Below are 13,889 nucleotides of genomic sequence, written 5' to 3' on the forward strand. Positions count from 1 at the left end.
CTTGCTGAAGATTCGTCTGCTACCCATAGACTCTTCCCCAATAAATATAACACTGCTGTCAAATTCCCAGTTCTGAGGATTTTCCCCACTCTATGTGGAATCATGGAATGTTTCTGTTTCCTACAGTCACATTCCATGATCATCTAAGTAGCATAGAATGTGATTTTAGGAAACAGGCAAGGAAAATGCACAGGTGGGTGCTGTACTGGGGCGGAGCCACCATTGCACAAACGGGTTCAAAGAACCCCTGCCGCCACCCCTCAGAGACCACGCCTCACGCCCCAGCCACATCAGCCACGTCCCCTGAGATGCCAGACATGGACGCCATGGTTTAGCTTGCAAATGGGGCCGCACTGCCCCATTTGCGAGCAAAATCGGCCAGCACCGCATTTGCCGTGTGGCCAGAGCGGCTCTCCCTGCCTTTAAAAGGCAGGGCAGAGCTGCGAACTCCAGCCACACTGCAGCTGCACAGACCACCGCAGGCCACCCTCTGCTAACGGTGCTGTAGCAGTGCATCTTACACACATAAATCACAGTCACGCACTAATGTGCGATTCTGAGTTTTAATTTACAGTTCCTATGCTTTGGTGTGAGCGCATGTAATCATCTGTCTTGAACTCTTCAACTGGAGGATCTTTTTAATGTGTCCAACATTATTAATAAAAGCAGCTGTGAACATTCTATCATCAAGAGCAGTCAGTGAAGGTGCCATGTGGGGGGGGGGCAGCAAGAGGCACCTTTAAGCAAAAATTAATAGGTGCTTACCTCGGCTCCGGCTGCAGCTGCAAACTACGCTGAGCAATATGCTGCTGGCACTCCATGTGCTGCTGGATCGGCTCCACCACTCACCTGGCCACCAGTGCCCATGGAAGCCAGGTGAGTGGCAGAGCCAATCTGGCCCCCACCCCCACCCCAGGGAATGCCAGGCAGCATGCTGCTGCTCGGAGTAATTTGCTGCTGCAGCCAGAGCAGAGGTAAGCATCTATTAATTTTTGCTTAAAAGTGCCTCTCGCTGCACAAACACACACACCCCGGAGGCGTCCGCACTGGCCATTCCTGTCACACTCTAGTATGAACCCCTGCTAACTGGGCAAAGAGGCACCTTTTACCACAGTGATTCTCTTTATTTAGCAGGGGGAGAGTAACTGGCCCTATCCACCCCCAGCACAGTACTTCCAGTGACTGTTGCTGGTGTGTGTCTTATGTTTCTTTTTAAAATGTGAGCCCTTTGGGGACAGGGAGCCATCTTATTTGTTTGTTATTTCTCTTTGTAAACCGCCCGGAGCCAATTTTGGAAGGGCAGTATAATAATAATAATAATAATAATAATAAATAAACAAGAAATACAACCAGGGTCAGAGCTGAGAGCAAGCTACAGCTTCTCTTGACCCTTGACTAGCTTGGATGACTTTAAAAGGGGCTTAGACAAATTCACAAAGGACAGGTCTATCAATGGCTATTAGTCTGGTGGCTATAGGCCACTTCCAGCATCAGAGGGAAGATGCCTCTAAATACCAGTTGCAGGGGAGCAACAGCAGGAGAGAGGGTGTGTAGGAGAATGGCAGCTCAACTCCCATTAGCAAAGCAAAGCCAGTTTGGGGAGAATTCAGCCAAGCAAGAGGTTGGAGACAGTTCTTTAAGTCTGAAGAACAACATGGATTTGTGTGTTTCAAAACCACAATACTAGAAGCCCAGTTAGATTGTATACCCAAAAGGAGGAAAGGTACCACTAAGTCCAGGAGGATGCCAGCATGGCTAACAGGGTACCGTCAAGGAAGCCATAAAAGGGAAGAAGACTTTTTCGAAATTGGAAGGCCTGTCCAAACGAAATTGGAAGGCCTGTCCAAACGAAGAGAACAAAAAGGAACACAAACTCTGGCAAAAGAAATGCAAGGTGACAATAAGGGAGGCAAAAAGAGAGTTTGAGGAACATTTAGCCAAAAGTATCAAGGGGAATAACAAAAACTTCTTTAAGTACATCAGAAGCAGGAAACCTGCCAGGGAGGCGGTTGGGCCATTAGACAATGAGGGAGTGAAAGGGATTATTAAGGAGGATATGGAGGTTGCAGAGAAACTGAATGAGTTCTTTGCATCTGTCTTCACGGCAGAGGATACTGAGCATATACCTGTTCCTGAACCAGGCTTTTTAGGGATGGAGGCTAGAGAGCTGAGTCAAATAAAAGTGACAAGGGATGATGTTCTAAACTGTCTGGAAAAACTGAAAGCTAACAAATCACCAGGGCTGGATGGCATCCATCCAAGAGTCCTCAAGGAACTCAAATGTGAAATTGCCGACCTTCTTGCTAAAATATTTAACTTATCCCTGAAATCGGGCTCTGTACCAGAGGACTGGAGAGTGGCAAATGTAACACCGATTTTCAAAAAGGGATCCAGGGGAGATCCGGGAAATTACAGGCCAGTTAGCCTAACATCCGTTCCAGGCAAATTGATGGAAAGCATCCTCAAGGATAAAATTGTAAAGCACCTAGAAGAACAGGCCCTGCTCGGAGTGAGCCAGCATGGCTTCTGCAAAGGTAAATCTTGCCTCACCAACCTTTTGAACTTCTTTGAGAGTGTCAACAAGTGTGTGGATCAAGGTGATCCAGTTGACATAGTCTACCTGGACTTCCAAAAAGCTTTTGACAGAGTTTCTCATCAAAGACTCCTGAGGAAACTTAGCTGTCATGGGATAAAGGGACAAGTACATGTGTGGATTGCTAACTGGTTGAAAGACAGAAAACAGAGGGTAGGTATAAATGGAGAGTTTTCACAATGGAGGGAAGTAAGAAGTGGGGTCCCCCAGGGATCTGTACTGGGACCGGTGCTTTTTAATGTATTCATAAATGATCTAGAAGCAGGGGTAAGCAGCGACGTGGCCAAATTTGCAGATGATACCAAACTCTTCCGGGTAGTGAAATCTCAAACGGATTGTGAGCAGCTCCAAAAGGATCTCTCCAACCTGGGGGAGTGGGCGACAAAATGGCAAATGCAGTTCAATGTTAGCAAGTGTAAAGTGATGCACATTGGGACGAAAAACCCCAACTTCAAGTATATGCTGATGGGATCCGAGCTGTCGGTGACGGACCAGGAGAGGGATCTTGGGGTTGTGGTTGACAGCTCGTTGAAAGTGTCGACTCAATGTGAAAAGTGTTGACTCAATGTGCGGCAGCTGTGAAAAAGGCAAATTCCATGCTAGGGATCATTAGGAAGGGGATTGAAAATAAAACAGCTAACATTATAATGCCCTTATACAAAACTATGATACGGCCACACTTGGAGTACTGCGTACAGTTCTGGTCACCACATCTTAAAAAGGACATTGTTGAACTGGAGAAGGTACAGAAAAGGGCAACCAAGATGATCAGGGGACTAGAGCACCTTTCCTATGAGGCAAGACTACAACACCTTGGGCTTTTTAGTTTAGAAAAAAGACTGCGGGGAGACATGATAGAGGTCTATAAAATCATGCATGGTGTGGAGAAAGTGGAGAGAGAGAGATTCTTTTCCCTCTCACACAACACTAGAACCAGGGGTCACTCCATGAAATTGATTGCCAGAAGGTCTAGGACCAACAAACGGAAGTACTTTTTCACACAACGCGTGATCCACTTGTGGAACGCTCTGCCTCAGGATGTGGTGACAGCCAACAACCTGGATGGCTTTAAGAGGGGTTTGGATGACTTCATGGAGCAGAGGTCTATCAATGGCTACTAGTCGGAGGGCTGTAGGCCACCTCCTGCCTCAAGGGCAGGGTGCCTCTGAGTACCAGTTGCAGGGGAGTAATGGCAGGTGAGAGGGCATGCCCTCAACTCCTGACTGTAGGCTCCCAATGGCATCTGGTGGGCCACTGTGCGAAACAGGATGCTGGACTAGATGGGCCTTGGGCCTGATCCAGCAGGGCTGTTCTCATGTTCTTATGTTCTTATTTATTTAGAAGTTACAGAAGGACAGGAAAGCTGAGCTTAAGGCTGAAAGAAGAGAGAGACTTAACAAACAGCCATCTCTGGAGAGACTGAGACTAACACTGGAATGAACAAAGAGGGGAGGAGTCCAGCACTTTTATCCCTGACCACAACCCCCCCCCCAGTGGTCACTATGAGACATTGCAGCTGAGAGCTGATGCTGCCAGGGTCCTAGCTCCAATAGGTTGTTCTCTTACCTCCTGCCTGTAGGCTTACAGCGGCATCTGGAAGGCCACTGTGTGAAACAGGATGCTGGACTGGATGGGCCTTAAGCCTGATCCAGCAGGGCTGCTCTTATGTTCTTATTATCCCAGGCACTGGAGTCCCCAGGGGCAGGGAGGAGACTTTCAAATCCCCACTCAGAAGTGTCTCCCCCTAAACTGCACGGCAGCCATTCATTCACTCCTATGGGGGAAAGCAGACAGCTGCACTCAGGAAGCTCTTGTGGAGAGGACCAAACCCATGCTCCATTCATTACACTGGGAGTCCTAGTCCTCTCTAACAGTGACTCACATACTGGATGTAGAGTATGAGACGCGCTGCCTCCACTCGCAAAAGGTCCTTGAAATATATGAGCCTTACCTCCACTTGATTACAGGTATCTTTCTAGTCATTAATACGGTTTGTTTGTTTGTTTCATTTATAAACCACTCCATCCAGAGGCTCTGGGCGGTGCACTAGTTTAAAAACATAAAGACAAACATCATTTAAAACACACTACTTAATATAAAAACAATTTTAACACAATTTAAAACCAATTAAAAATACTTAAAAACACTTTACAAACCTTGGAAGGCCAGGCCAAACAAGTAAGTCTTTAGGGCTCTCTTAAAGGCCAACAGCAAGCCTAAACTGTGGATACCTGCCGGGAGTGCATTCCATAGAACAGGAGCAGGTACAGAAAAGGCCCATTTCTGAGTCACCACCAGATGTACCGGTGGTAACTGGAGACGGACCTCTTCAGATGTCCTCAACATGCGATGGGGATCATACAGAAGAAGGCACTCTCTAAGATAGCCTGGACCCAAGCCATTCAGGGCTTTAAAGGTAATAACCATCGCTTTGTATTTTGTCCAGAAACATGTTGACATACCGGTTAATGAAGAGCATTGTCCTGAAAACAAAACAAATCACCTTTTCCTTCCTTTCCTTATCAGGTCAGTTATGCTTATACATCTCATGATCTGAACGATAAAACTCAGTTTCCTTTTTTCTACCGAATGGTCCCCAAGGAAGGATCTCAGTATGTGGGGATTGTCAAGCTGCTCCAGCATTTCAAATGGACATGGATTGGGCTGATCGCTACATACAATGAAAATGGGGAAAGGTTTGTAAGGACCTTGACACCTATGCTCACAGAGAGTGGAATTTGCATTGGCTTCTCACTAACCATCCCAGAAATGGGGGCAAGAGTCATTTCCTTAAACCTACCTCCAGTTAGCATTTGGAGACAAGTCAGTGTATGTGTCTACTATGCTGAGATTAATTCCTTTGCAGATGGAACATTTTTTATACAAGAAGTGGAGAAAGTTCGTAATCACATTGTGGGGAAGGTCTGGATCACTACAGCTTTGTGGGACATCACGGTGGAGTTGATGATTGGTCATATAACTTTCCAACACATCCATGGCTTCTTTTCCTTCTTGTTCCAGACAAACAAAATACCAAAATATGATTATTTCCTACGATTTCTCTCTGCTATGAAGCAGGTTGTGGACAAATCATTCCATTGTTTCTATTCAAAGCACAAGTTGTTTGTGAAAGGCTGGACAAGATGCAAAGAGAAAATGACCCTGGAGACCCTGCCTGAAGAGCTGGTCGAAAAAGCCCTGTCCCTTGATGACTACAGGATTTACAATGCTCTCCAGCTTGTGGTATATGCTGTAAATGCTGCTTATTCATCTCGTTTCAAGCAGAAGGCACTGATGAGTTTGGACAGGTTGGAACTTCAAAAGCTACAGCCATGGCAGGTATGCCTTTTCACTCTCAGACACTCTCACTACAAACTACAGTCAGACTCTTGTCTGATTCCAAAAGAATGTATATTTCTATTTCATCACCACTTTAAAAGGTGCCTCATTGCCCAGTTATGAATATATCACTAATATTTATATACCGCTTTTCGACAAAAGTTCCTGTAGCAGTTTACACACACACACACACACACACACACACATACACACAGACACACGGCTTCCTGTCTGTCCCCAAAGGGCTTGCAATCTAAAAACAAAACATAAGCTACACTCCACCAGCAGTCATTGGAGAGATGATATGCTGGGGGTGAATAGGGCCAGTTTACTCTCCCAGTTTACTCTCTCCTGCAAAAATAAAGGGAATAACCACTTTTAAAAGGTGCCTCTTTGCTCAGGATTATATTTGTTATGTTGTCTTTTCCAGCTCACTTATCATTGTAGTTTGGTTTCTGGTGGTCTTTACTCTGTTGTCCTTTAAAGTTGTTGCTTTCTTTTATGTTCAATCCGATATAACTTAAATTACGGAGAGCTGCCTTGAGCTGTCTCTGAATGAAAAAAAGGGTATAAAACCTCTGAAGTAAAGAAAGAAATCGCCTGTGTAGCTCCTGATGATCTAAATAATAATGCCTGTCTGTTCTAGATCCATGCTTTCTTGAGGAATGTCCAGTTTTACAATGCTTCCTTGGATGGAATGTATTTGGATGAGGATGGGGACCCAGCAGCTGATTTGGATATTGTTAACTGGGTGCGGTTTCCTAACAAGTCTGTTATGAGAGTGAAATTTGGGAGTCTAGAGAGACAGGGATCTGCAGATCTCATGTTCACCATTGACCAAGATGCACTTGTGTGGCCCAAATGGCTTAACCAGGTGGTGAAGACTTTTTGTTTGTTTGTTTGTTTCTTCTTATTCTGTTGATGTCAGCACTAATAATTTGTTTGGTACAATACATGATGCAAAAGACTAGGATTTATTTTTTTCCAGTTAGCTAACATGATAGTTGGCCTGTGCATTGTGAAAAATGTGGGATCCAGTCCATTCCAACGAAACCCAGCAGGGAAATTGTTAGGAGGACAGACATGCCACCCCTCAGCTGTAGGACATTCGGATTAGGTCAGAATTCCTGGCATTTTCCTGCCATTCTGTCAGTGTTTTTGTGGAACTTCAAGCTGGAAATAGGGGGAAGAGGGATTGAGTAACCCCACCTGGGAGACCCATGGGGTAAGAGAGTGATCTGTGAAGGTTTGCCTCACTCCTCCTTCACCCAATTTCCAGCTTGGAGCCCAATAATACTGTTGGAGATAATTATATAGCAGAACTTTTCAGGAACTAACTCACTCCCATTACAGCAGACATTAATAGGGTCATAGGAACATAGGAAGCTGCTAAATACTGAGTCAGACCATTGGTCTATCTAGCTCAATATTATCTTCACAGACTGGCAGAGGCTTCTCCAATCTTGCAGGCAGGAATCTCTCTCAGCCCTATCTTGGAGATGCTGCCAAGGAGGGAACTTGGAACCTTCTCCTCTTCCGAGAGCAGCTCCATCCCATGAGGGGAATATTTACAGTGGTGACAGCCAGGCGTCTAGTCTCCCATTCATATGCAACCAGGGTGGACCCTGCTTAGCTAAGGGACAAATCATGCTTGCTACCACAAGACCAGCTCTCCTCTTCCTTTCAAGTCTCAGGGACAACAGCTTGTAAGTGATAAGCATGGATATTCATTTAAAGTTGAACTAACCTACTTTATTAATGAGAACATAAGAACAGCCCTGCTGGATCAGGCCCAAGACCCATCTAGTCCAGCATCCTGTTTCACACAGTGGCCCACCAGATGCCGCTGGAAGCCAGCAGGTAGGAGTTGAGGGCATGCCCTCTCTCCTGCTGTTACTCCCCTGCAACTGGTACTCAGAGGCATCCTGCCTCTGAGGCTGGTGGTGGCCTATAGCCCTCTGACTAGTAGCCGTTGATAGACCTCTCCTTCATAAAGTTATCCAAACCCCTCTTAAAGCCATCCAGGTTGTTGGCTGTCACCAGGCACGGAGCCAGCTGAGTGGCGGCCTGCATCCAGCCCTGCTTGGTGGCCCCATCCAATACACCCGTGCGCATGATGTCACATGGAGGGGGCATGGTTTGGGCTCCAGAGTACCCCAGAGAAAACTCCCCCCTCCCACGCCCAGGTCATTGAGAGCCCAGGCGAACTCTCAGCTCATCATTTCAAGCAGCGTCGGCTGCCTGGTAGGACGTTTCCCCCTTTCTCTCCCTCCAGAGAGGGAGAGGAAGGGAAAAACATTCTGTGGAAACATCTATGGTGTCAGCGGCCTTTTCCATTGGCGGCCCTGGGTTCTTTGAACCCGTTCGCCCAATGGTGGTTCCCCCCCTGGCTGTCACCACATCTTGTGGCAGGAAATTCCACAAGTTGATTATGCATTGTGTGAAAAAGTACCTCCGTTGGGTGGGGAGGCAGTGCCCAACTTCACCCCCAGACGATCATGAAAACGCTGCTGGAAGCAGATGATCCACACTGCCCAAGCACCGTGGATCTTCAGAGGCTGGGATAATGCATCCCAGCCTTCGGATATCCCACAATGCACCACATGATGAGTGCAGTACATTGGAGGATACCCCTGTGAGACAGGTGCTCTAGGCTCCCGTCTCTGTGTATGCTTGGGCTGCATGCAGCCCGAATACACACGACCCCAACGTCAGGGTCACGAGTGTGCCCTTAACCCTGGCTAAAGGCTGGGGATAAATGTCAGGCTACCTGTGAGGGCAGCTCCAAGGTCAGGCTCAATCCCAGCGGTGCACACAGTCAGCCAAACCCAGACTGGGCTAACCTAGCCTGAATTTGGCTGCTCATGTGCATAGCCTTAACAGATGGGAGAGGTTAGCTTCTTACAGAGCTCCCGAGAAAGGAATGGTGCTGGCAATTGACCGAGGCTGCTACTACTACTACTACTAAGAGAAGCAAATCTTCCATACAAGGAAGGAGCTTTCACCTCTGAAGCAAAAGCCTTCCCCTTCTTCACAACTGCCTATATAGAGATGGTCAAGCAGCAGCAGTTGCTGCTTTTCAGATGAGAACCAAACTAGAATGAAAGTGCTAGGCAATATGAAAAGTGTATTAAGCAAAAAGATAAGACAATACACTCATTGTCTTAATAATACACTGACAATACCATAAAATAAATGCCCATCATCAGTACTGTGAAACTAACCTTTCTCACAATGATCGAATCCCAGTTTAGATTCCCTGTTAAGAACATTATAAGAGCCCTGCTGACTGATATAGTCCAGCATCCTGTTTCCCACAGCGGCCCACCAGATGCCTCTGAGGCACCCACAAGCAGGTGACAAATCACCTGATCAAAGCAGATGACAAATCACCCTCTCCTGCTATTGGTCCCCTGCAACCAGTATTCAGAGGCCTCCTTTCTCTATACCTGAAGGTATCATATAGCCATCAAGACTATTAGCCACTGACAGGCTTGATCTCCATGAATTAGTAGATGAGCAATCCACAATTAGATCTAATACAGATTGTGAAAATGGGGCTCACAATCTCTCTCATCTGGTGAGATTTAAGCAAGAGGTGTCAGAAAGGTTACCACAGAGATACCTGACTTATAGTGGCCAAGTGTTCATAGAAATGTCAATTTTTTATCATTTGATTTTGGCTTTTCCTACCAAACTATAAGTTCAAGAGATGAATCAGAGAGCAGACCTTCTGACATTTATCTCAGGACTCTTTCAGGGTCATAGACAGTCCCAGAGGTAGACTAGTCCCAATCCAGCCTCCCCTTTAATGACTAAAGCAAGCTCCATGAACTAGGGGTGTGCACGGACTGTTTTTTTGCAGTTTGGTCCAAATTTGGACCAAATTCGGACTGAACCACAGGTCAATAAACTGGTTCAGTCAAATAAACTGAATCAGCTCAAACCCGTTCGGCAGTTTGAGGGGGTATATTTGTAAGGGGGATCTAGTGAGGATTCCCCATTAAAAGCAAAGGGGGATCTTTGAAATAGCTAATGGATGGCTGAGGGGTGGCAGCAATAGGGCACCTTTAAAAGTAGATGTAAGCTACTTACTGGTCTAGTAGCAGCTGCGGTAGTTCTACCACCACTCCTCAAAGGCCCCCCTGGCCCAGACCAAGTGCTTGTGTGGCAGGCAGTCCCCCCAGCAGCTTGCCCATGCAGTGGTGGCACAGGTCCACTTAGCTCTCCCCTGCTAACTGAGCAAAGAGGCACCTTTTAAAACTGGTGGTTCCCTTTATTTAGCCGGGGGAGAACAACCGGCCCTATCCATCCCCAACACAGCATCCCTCCAGTGGCTGTTGCTGGTGTCTATTTTATTTTTATTTTTTTTATATTGTGAGCCCTTTGGGGACAGGGAGCCTATCTATCTATCTATCTATCTATAGCTTTGGGAACTTTTGCTGAAAAGCAATATATAAATATTCATTGTATTTGTATTTGTATTTTGAAAATTCTCTTAACAAGCAGTATTATTTATTTATTTATTTGACACATTTTTATACCACCCAAAACTTACGTCTCTGGGCGGTTTACAAGAAGATAAAAACAAAAAGTAAAACATTAGTTAAAAACAATAACAAGAAATTTAAAACACAACAATTTTTTAAAAATTAAACAATATTTTAAAACATTAAAAACAATTAAAACAATATCATTTAAAAGCCTGGATGTACAGATGTGTCTTTAAAGACTTTTTAAAGGCTGTCAGAGATGGGGAAGCTCTTATTTCACTAGGGAGCACATTCCAAAGCCTCAGGGCAGCAATGGAGAAGGCCCATCCCTGAGTAGCCACCAGATGAGCTAGTGGCAAATGCAGACGGACCACTCCTGATGATCTCAATGGGCGGTGGGGTTCATGACGAAGAGGACGTTGCCTTTGGAAACATCTTCAAGGGCAGCTCCATGAAACAATCATTACAGTAGTCTAGCTTAGTAATCCTTCATCCTTTTTCAGTGAACCTCCACTTCTTAAATATCACTTTCTTAATTAAACATGTTATCAGGCATCCCACTTTACCCTTGCTCTTGCTATTTGACTAGCAGGACCCTATATGGTTCCTTAAGAAATTACTATAAACACCAACCCAATCTCCAAATATACTGCCTTGAGTCAGTTGGTAATTAAACCACACCTGGGACTGCAGAACCCATTTCCATCATAATTACGCACATTCGTAAATTTATCATCACTAACAAATTTTGCTTGATGATTTCTCTCTTTCTAATTAGACCCTGCCTCGTTCCAGGTGCAGTGAAAGTTGCCATCCGGGATATGTAAAGGTGATTCAGAAAGGAAAGCCCAGTTGCTGCTATGATTGTGCTCCATGCATGGAAGGGACAATGTCCACTGAGGAAGGTAGGTGACACCAGGACAAAGGGCAGACCTCATAGAATAGAGAAAGATTAGGAATGTAGGAACACAGGAAGCTGCCTTATATAGAGTCAGACCATTGGTCCATCTAGCTCAGTATTGTCTACACAGACTGGCAGCAGCTACTCCAAGGTTGCAAGCAGGAGTCTCTCTCAGGCCTATCTTGGAGGTGCCATGAAGGGAATGTAGAACCAGATGCTCATCCCAGAGCGGCCCCATACCTTAAGGGGAATATCTTACAGTGCTCACATCTAGTCTCCCATTCAAATCCAACCAGGGTGGACCCAGCTTAGCAAGGGGACAATTCATGCTTGCTACCACAGGACCAGCCACCTAATGGCACAGTGGGGAAATGACTTGATTAGCAAGCCAGAGGTTGCCGGTTCGAATCCCCGCTGAAACACCTATATTGGGCAGCAGCGATACAAGGAAAGATGCTGAAAGGCATCATCTCATACTGCATGGGAGATGGCAATGGTAAACCCCTCCTGTATTCTACAAAAGACAACCACAGGGCTGAGGGGTCGCCCGGAGTCGACGGCACACTTTACTATACCACAAAACCAGATATCCTCCATTCACACAGGCATTTTACATAAGAACATAAGAACAGCCCTGCTGGATCAAGTATAAGATCCATCCAGTCCAGCATCCTGTTTCACACAGTGGCCCACCAGATGCCTCTGGGGAACCCACAGGCAAGAGGTATGTGCATGCCCTCTCTCCTGCTGTTGCTCCCCTGCAATTGGTATTTAGAGGCATCATGCCTCTGAGGCTGGAGATGGCCCACAGCCATCAGACTAGTAGCCATTGATAGAGCTGTCCTCCGTGAATCTGTCTAAGCCCTTTTAAAGCCATCCAAGCTGGTGGCCATCACCACATCCCATGGCACGGAATTCCATAGATTAATTATGCACTGTTTGAAAAAGTACTTCCTCTTGTCAGTGCTAAATTTCCCAACCTTCAGTTTCATGGGGTGACCCCTGGTTCTAGTGTTGTGAGAGAGGGAGAAAATTTTCTCCCTCTCACAATTTTATGAGAAAATCCTTTAAAATTATACGTCTTAATTTGTGTCCTTTCTTAATATAGCTATGGTTGTAGCCCATTTAAAGGGAAGATTTGGATGACCTGTGCCCACCACACAATTAGGCCAAGGTTCCTTGGTGCTCCAGAAGGAGGGAAAGGCGTGAATGCTAACAATATGCACTCCCCGTCCCCGCGACAACGTGTGCTCAGGCCTGTCAGACAAGTATTGACCAAACGAGCACTCTGTTACATTTAAAAATTTTTAATTTGGATCCTTCTATGTAATTCCAAAAATGGCTGAAAAGGTTACCTCAGGGAATGGACAATGGTGGGGAGGTGTTGCATAGACTATGAATGATGAAAAGATTTAACACCACCAGCCTACAAGCAACTTTTGCATTGAAATGATTTTTTAAAAAAAACTTGCTGATGTCTTGACTAATGGTGTTAAGAAGGGCATTGTGCTTGCACAAGGATGTTGGGCAGGCGAGTGCTTCTATGTTGAGAATTGTGCGCCAGACTATTGTTGAGCTAATGTAACTCTTCTGTGCTAGCAGAAAGATGTAGCCGAAGCATACTCCACAAAGAAAGGAATGCCTGTTCAAGTCTAGTCCTTGCTAGGGATGTGCAAACAGGTTCGACATCGAACCTGTTCAGTTCAATGGTCCAGTATTGAATCGAACCCCCACTGGCCATTCAGTGAGGCTCACAAGTTGTTTTTAAAAATTATTTTTACTTTAAAAAATTAAATTTACATACTGCCACCCAGTCCGGGGCCTTAGATTTGGTCACAGTGTGGGATCACCAGAGGGTCCCCCTCCTTCCCCCTGGCCTTCATTTATGTACAAATCACCTTGTTCAGGCAGTCTTCAGCCCGTTCCAGCCCTGCCTTCCATTGTGGTGGCCATTTTGGAGGCCACTGCACATGCCCAATGGGCCTCTGTGTGCCTGGGTCATGAATTCCCTAAACCAAACCAAACCAAACTGGGGAGGGGTGTCCAGGGGATGCCAAAACTGAACATTCCCAGTCCGGATAAAGTCCAGTCTAGACTCGAACCAAACCAGGCAACCCAGTTTTGTGCACACCCCTAGTCCTTGCACTAGGAGAAGGTGTTGCCAAGTTGCACAACTTTGATTATTCACCTTTTACACTCAGGAAGGCTGTTCCCTGTTCATTGTTGCTTCAGACTGTTCTCAATACTGAGAACAGTATCCCATCTCCCTTCCTCCCCCTCTCCCCTGTTTGAGATGGTCAGGCTAGCTCTAGGCCAGGGTTTCTCAACATGTGGGTCCCCAGATGTTATTGGACTTCAACTCCCATAATCCCCAGCCCCTGTGGCCTTTGGTAGGAATTATGGGAGTTGAAGTCCAATTACATCTGGGGTCCCACACATTGCGAATCCCTGCTCTAGGCTCTGCCGAAGGCTCCTCTCCACCTCCTAGCTGCCTGCAGAGGTGGCCTAATTTGCTCTAACAACGAGCACTTGCGGCCAAACCTGTTCACTTGCTGAGTGAGAG

Source organism: Hemicordylus capensis, chromosome 2, assembly GCF_027244095.1.
Source record: "Hemicordylus capensis ecotype Gifberg chromosome 2, rHemCap1.1.pri, whole genome shotgun sequence".
NCBI lineage: Eukaryota > Metazoa > Chordata > Lepidosauria > Squamata > Cordylidae > Hemicordylus > Hemicordylus capensis.